Source organism: Triticum urartu, chromosome 7A (genome assembly GCF_056163025.1).
Source record: "Triticum urartu cultivar PI428250 chromosome 7A, HENAU_Tu73, whole genome shotgun sequence".
Lineage (NCBI taxonomy): Eukaryota > Viridiplantae > Streptophyta > Magnoliopsida > Poales > Poaceae > Triticum > Triticum urartu.
Genome location: NC_141879.1, coordinates 171240245 through 171247608, shown reverse-complemented (window position 1 = coordinate 171247608; position 7364 = coordinate 171240245).

Below are 7364 nucleotides of genomic sequence, written 5' to 3'. Positions count from 1 at the left end.
GCAAGGGGAGAAGGAGAGGTTGGGGAAGACTCCGTCCAGCAGCAGCACGACGGCGTGGTGGTGGTGGAGGAGCGTGGTACTCCAGCAGGGCTTCGCTAAGCACCGCAAGAGACAAGGAGGGAGAGGGGTAGGGCTGCGCCAAGATGGAGATGTTCTCGTGTGTATGGCAACCCAAAACCCCACTATATATAGGGGAAAGGGAGGGGCTGTGCCCCCACCTAGGTTTCCACCCCTAGGGGTGGCGGCCAGCCCTAGATCCCATCTAGGGGGGCGGCCAAAGGGGGAGAGAGGGGGGGCGCACCACTAGGTGGGCCTTAGGCCCATCTGAGCCTAGGGTTTCCCCCTTTTCCCTTCTCTCTTCGCCTTGGGCCATGGGGGGGGGCGCACCAGCCCACCTGGGGCTGGTCCCCTCTCACACTTGGCCCATGCAGCCCTCTGGGGCAGGTAGCCCCACCTGGTGGACCCCCGGGACCCTCCCGGTGGTCCTGGTACGTTACCGATAGCACCCGAAACTTTTCCGGTGACCAAAACAGGACTTCCCATATATAAATCTTTACCTCCGGACCATTCCGGAACTCCTCGTGATGTCCGGGATCTCATCCGGGACTTCAAACAACATTCGGTAACCACGTATATCTTTTCCCTATAACCCTAGCGTCATCGAACCTTAAGTGTGTAGACCCTACGGGTTCGGGAACCATGCGGACATGACCGAGACACCTCTCCGGCCAATAACCAACAGCGGGATCTGGATACCCATGTTGGCTCCCACATGTTCCACGATGATCTCATCGGATGAACCACGATGTCGAGGATTCAATCAATCCCGTATTCAATTCCCTTTGTCTAGCGGTATTGTACTTGCCCGAGATTCGATCGTCGATATCCGATACCTTGTTCAATCTCGTTACCGGCAAGTCTCTTTACTCGTTCTGTAACACATCATCCCGTGATCAACTCCTTGATCACATTGTGCACATTATGATGATGTCCTACCGAGTGGGCCCAGAGATACCTCTCCGTTTACACGGAGTGACAAATCCCAGTCTCGATTCGTGCCAACCCAACAGACACTTTCGGAGATACCTGTAGCGTACCTTTATAGCCACCCAGTTACGTTGTGACGTTTGGCACACCCAAAGCACTCCTATGGTATCCGGGAGTTGCACAATCTCATGGTCTAAGGAAATGACACTTGACATTAGAAAAGCTTTAGCATACGAACTACACGATCTTTGTGCTAGGCTTAGGATTGGGTCTTGTCCATCACATCATTCTCCTAATGATGTGATCCCGTTATCAATGACATCCAATGTCCATGGTCAGGAAACCGTAACCATCTATTGATCAACGAGCTAGTCAACTAGAGGCTTACTAGGGACATGGTGTTGTCTATGTATCCACACATGTATCTGAGTTTCCTATCAATACAATTCTAGCATGGATAATAAACGATTATCATGAACAATGAAATATGATATAATAATAACTAATTTATCATTGCCTCTAGGGCATATTTCCAACACTTAATTGATGGGAAATCTTTAGATGAGCATGCTCATTTTGTGCGTCATCGTTTGTCTGAAAAAGGGAAGCTCTTATGGTGTCATATAAATAGTTTGCTATGCTATGCTTGGAATCTTTGTGAAATTTGTGATTTTACTTGTTGCTCTAAGAACCCTAAAAAACACCTTCCCTACCTATGTGAGTTCAATGATAATGAAATCTTATCTTCTTATGCAAAGGGTGTTTATAGTTACTATGATATCGAACAAATTGAAGAATTTGTCGTTTTTAAGGGTGCTCATGAAGTTGCTTCTTTAATTGAAAAGTATGATTTTACTCTCAATAAATCTGAAAATTCCATCATACTTAAATATTGCAATGAAAACTTTGCTCATAATGTCTATGTCCAAGAATTTATTGAAAGAATGACCGTTGCTTCGGAAGAAAATAATGATATGCATGAATCTATAGATAATTATGATTCCGATGATTTGATTGAAATATGCCTTGATGAACATGATGCTTGCTATTCTTGTGGCCGTGATGCAAATATTTATGAAGATTAATTTGCTATAGTTCCTTATGTTAAACATGAGATCGTTGCTATTGCACCCATACTTGATAGTTCCTTCGATGAAAAGCATGATTGCAATGATGTTATTATAAATTCTCTTAATGTCAATTGTGTTAATGATATGCAAAACCCTAAGCTTGGGGATGCTAGTTTTGCTATGACTACTATTTGTTGCAATGATCATGATTGGGGTGATTCTTCTTTTGATCTTGAAAATTTATTTAAGCCCCATGATGAATATGAGATTGATAATAGTGTTTGCAATATTATTGAAAGTGGGTTTGGAAGAGTGTCAACTTTAGATCCCACATATTTGGAGAATGTTCAATCTTATGAAGTTTTTGATAAAAGTGGGTTTGGAGAGGTCATGACTTTAGTTAATGTTAATCCCACTATTTTGGAAGAGTGTCAACTTTGCATGCATGTGGATCGTGTTGAAAATATTTTATGTGCTAGCTATTTTGTTGAATTTGCTTATGATCCTACATATAATTATTATGAGAGAGGAAAATATGGTGGTATAAATTTTCATGTTACTAAATTACCTCTCGTTATGTTAAGATTGCTATGGTTTCTTTCCACTTCCTTGCATATGCTAGTTTTTGCTTGCGATGATAATTTGTTTGCCTATAAGATGCCTATGCATAGGAAGTATGTTAGACTTAGATGTGTTTATCACGTGTTTTATGATGCTCTCTTTGTGCTTCAATTCTTGTCTTTCATGTGAGCATCATTGAAATATTATGCCTAGCTAGGGGCGTTAAACGATAGCGCTTGTTGGGAGGCAACCCAATTTTACTTTTATTCCTTGCTTTTTTCTCCTGTTTAGTAATAAATAATTTATCTAGCCTCTGTTTTGGTTATGTTTTTTGTGTTTAATTAGTGTTTGTGCCAAGTAGAACCGTTGGGAAGACTTGCGGAAAGTCTTGTTGAACTTGCTGTAAAAAACAGAAACTTTAGCGCTCACGAGAACTGCTGTCATTTTTATTTGGAAAGTGCTATTTAGTTAATTATTTTTGAAGATGATTAATAGATAAATTACACACGCCCAGAAATTTATTTTAGAATTTTTGGGGTTCCAGATATTGCGCTTGCTACAGATTACTACAGACTGTTCTTTTTTTGACAGATTCTGTTTTTCGTGTGTTGTTTGCTTATTTTGATGAATCTATGGCTAGTAAAATAGTTTATAATCCATAGAGAAGTTGAAATAAAGTAGGTATAACACCAATATAAATAAATAATGAGATAATTACAGTACCTTGAATTGGTCTTTTGTTTTCTTTCGCTAACGGAGCTCACGAGATTTTCTACTTTAAGTTTTGTGTTGTGAAGTTTTCAAGTTTTGGGTAAAGATTTGATGGATTATGAAACAAGGAGTGGCAAGAGCCTAAGCTTGGGGATGCCCATGGAACCCCCAAGATAATCCAAGGACACCAAAAAGTCAAAGCTTGGGGATGCCCCGAAAGGCATCCCCTCTTTCGTCTACTTCCATCGGTAACTTTACTTGGAGCTATATTTTTATTCACCACATGATATGTGTTTTGCTTGGAGCGTCTTTTATGATTTGAGTCTTTGCTTGTTAGTCTACCACAATCATCCTTGCTGTACACACATTTTTAGAGAGCCGTACATGATTTGGAATTTGATAGAATACTCTATGTGCTTCACTTATATCTTTTGAGCTTTATAGTTTTGCTCTATGTGCTTCACTTATATCTTTTGAGCTTTATAGTTTTGCTCTAGTGCTTCACTTATATCATTTAGAGCACGGTGGTGGATTTTTTTATAGAAACTATTGATCTCTCATGCTTCACTTCGATTATTTTGAGAGTCTTTAATAGCATGGAAATTTGCTTAATAATAATATGCTTGGTATTCAAGATTTGTAGAACTTTCTTTTGAGTGCGTTGAATACTAAGAAAAGATTGATGCTTGATAATTGTTTTGAGATATGAAGATGGTGATATTAGAGTCATGCTAGTTGAGTAGTTGTGAAATTGAGAAATACTTGTGTTAAAGTTTGTGATTCCCGTAGCATGCACGTATGGTGAACCGTTATGTGATGAAGTCGGAGCATGATTTATTTATTGATTGTCTTCCTTATGAGTGGCGGTCGGGGACGAGCGATGGTCTTTTCCTACCAATCTATCCCCCTAGGAGCATGCGCGTAATACTTTGCTTTGATAACTTCTAGATTTTTGAAATAAGTATATGAGTTCTTTCTGACTAATGTTGAGTCCATGGATTATACGCACTTTCCTTCCTTCCACCATTGCTAGCCTCTTTAATACCGTGCACCTTTCGCCGGTATCATACACCCACCATATACCTTCCTCAAAACAGCCACCATATCTACCTATCATGGCATTTCCATAGCCATTCTGAGATATATTGCCATGCAACTTTCCACCGTTCCGTTTATTATGACACGCTCCATCATTGTCATATTGCTAGCATGATCATGTAGTTGACATCGTATTTGTGGCAAAGCCACCGTTCATAATTCTTTCATACATGTCGCTCTTGATTCATTGCATATCCCGGTACACCGCCGGGGGCATTCATATAGAGTCATATTTTGTTATAAGAATTGAGTTGTAATTGTTGAGTTGTAAGGAAATAAAAAGTGTGATGATCATCATTTTTAGAGCATTGTCCCAAGTGAGGAAAGGATGATGGAGACTATGATTCCCCCACAAGTCGGGATGAGACCCCGGACGAAAAAAGGCCATAAAAAAAGGCCCAAACAAAAAAAATGAGAGAAAAAGAGAGAATGGACAATGTTACTATCCTCTTACCACACTTGTGCTTCAAAGTAGCACCATGATCTTCATGATAGAGAGTCTCCCATGTTGTCACTTTCATATACTAGTGGGAATTTTTCATTATAGAACTTGGCTTGTATATTCCAATGATGGGCTTCCTCAAAATGCCCTAGGTCTTCGTGAGCAAGCGAGTTGGATGCACACCCACTTAGTTTCTTTTGTTGAGCTTTCATATACTTATAGCTCTAGTGCATCCGTTGCATGGCAATCCCTACTCACTCACATTGATATCTATCGATGGGCATCTCCATAGCCCATTGATACGCCTAGTTGATGTGAGACTATCTTCCCCTCTTTTTGTCCTCTCCACAACCACCATTCTATTCCACATATAGTGCTATATACATGGCTCACGCTCATGTATTGCGTGAAGATCGAAAAAGTTTTGAAAATGTCAAAAGTATGAAACAATTGCTTGGCTTGTCATCGGGGTTGTGCATGATTTAAATACTTTGTGTGGTGAAGATAGAGCATAGCCAGACTATATGATTTTGTAGGGATAGCTTTCTTTGGCCATGTTATTTTGAGAAGACATAATTGCTTTGTTAGTATGCTTGAAGTATTATTATTTTTATGTCAACATGAACTTTTGTCTTGAATCTTTTGGATCTGAATATTCATACCACAATTAAGAAGATTTACATTGAAATTATGCCAAGTAGCACTCCGTATCAAAAATTCTCTTTTTATCATTTACCTACTCGAGGACGAGCAGGAATTAAGCTTGGGAATGCTTGATACGTCTCCAACGTATCTATAATTTTTGATTGCTCCATGCTATATTATCTACTGTTTTGGACTATATTGGGCTTTATTTTCCACTTTTATATTATTTTTGGGACTAACCTATTAACCGGAGGCCCAGCCCAGAATTGCTGTTTTTTTTGCCTATTTCAGTGTTTCGGAGAAACAGAATATCAAACGGAATAAAATCTTCGGAAACGTGATTTTCTCATCAGATAAGACCCGGGAGACTTGGACCCCCCGTCAAGAAAGCCACAAGGTGGCCACGAGAGTGGGGGGCGCGCCCCCCCTAAGGCGCGCCCCCTGTCTCGTGGGCCCCTCGAAGCTCAACCGACGTACTCCTTCCTCCTATATATACCTACGTACCCCCAAACGATCAGGGACGGAGCCAAAAACCTAATTCCATCGCCGCAACTTTCTATATCCACGAGATCCCATCTTGGGCTCCGCCAGAGGGGGCATCGATCACGGAGGGCTTCTACATTATCATCCAAGCCTCTCCGATGAAGCGTGAATAGTTTACTTCAGACCTACGGGTCCATAGCTAGTAGCTAGATGGCTTCTTCTCTCTTTTTGGATCTCAATACAATGTTCTCCCTCTCTCTTGTGGAGATCTATTCAATGTAATCTTCTTTTTGCGGTGTGTTTGTTGAGACCGATGAATTGTGGGTTTATGTCAAGTCTATCTATGAATAATATTTGAATCTTCTCTGAACTCTTTTATGTATGATTGGTTATCTTTGTAAGTCTCTTCGAATTATCAGTTTGGTTTGGCCTACTAGATTGGTTTTTCTTGCCATGGGAGAAGTGCTTAGCTTTGGGTTCGATCTTGCCGTGTCCTTTCCCAGTGACAGAAGGGGCAGCAAGGCACGTATTGTATCGTTGCCATCGAGGATAACAAGATGGTTTTTTTTATCATATTGCATGAAACCATCCCTCTACATCATGTCATCTTGCTTAAGGCGTTACTCTGTTTTTAACTTAATACTCTAGATGCATGCTGGATAGCGGTCGATGAGTGGAGTAATAGTAGTAGATGCAGAGTCGTTTCGGTCTACTTGTCTCGGATGTGATGCCTATATACATGATCATACCTAGATATTCTCATAACTATGCTAAATTCTGTCAATTGCTCAACAGTAATTTGTTCACCCACCGTAGAATACTTATGCTCTTGAGAGAAGCCACTAGTGAAACCTATGGCCCCCGGGTCTCTTTCTCATCATATCAATCTCCATCACTTTATTATTACTTTGCTTTTACTTTTTACTTTGCATCTTTATACCAAAAATACCAAAAATATTATTTATCATCTCTATCAGATCTCACTTTCGTAAGTGACCGTGAAGGGATTGACAACCCCTAAGCGCGTTGGTTGCATTGAGCTATTGTTTTTGTGTAGGTACAAGGGACTTGAGCGTAGCCTCCTACTGCATTGATACCTTGGTTCTCAAAAACTAAGGGAAATACTTACGCTACTTTGCTGCATCATCCTCTCGTCTTCGGGGAAATCCAACGCAGTGCTCAAGAGGTAGCAGGGTCCTCCTCCCCCTGGTGGGGCCAACAAGAGAGGAAGAAGAGGCGCAAGTAGGGGCAGCGGCGGTGCGAGCTCGAGCGCAAGCCACAGGGGCATCCCCTATGTGGTGGGGGCCATGGGGATCCGCTGGCCAAAAAACCACGGGCGTCGACTGTGCCATTGGCGGTGGCCCTAC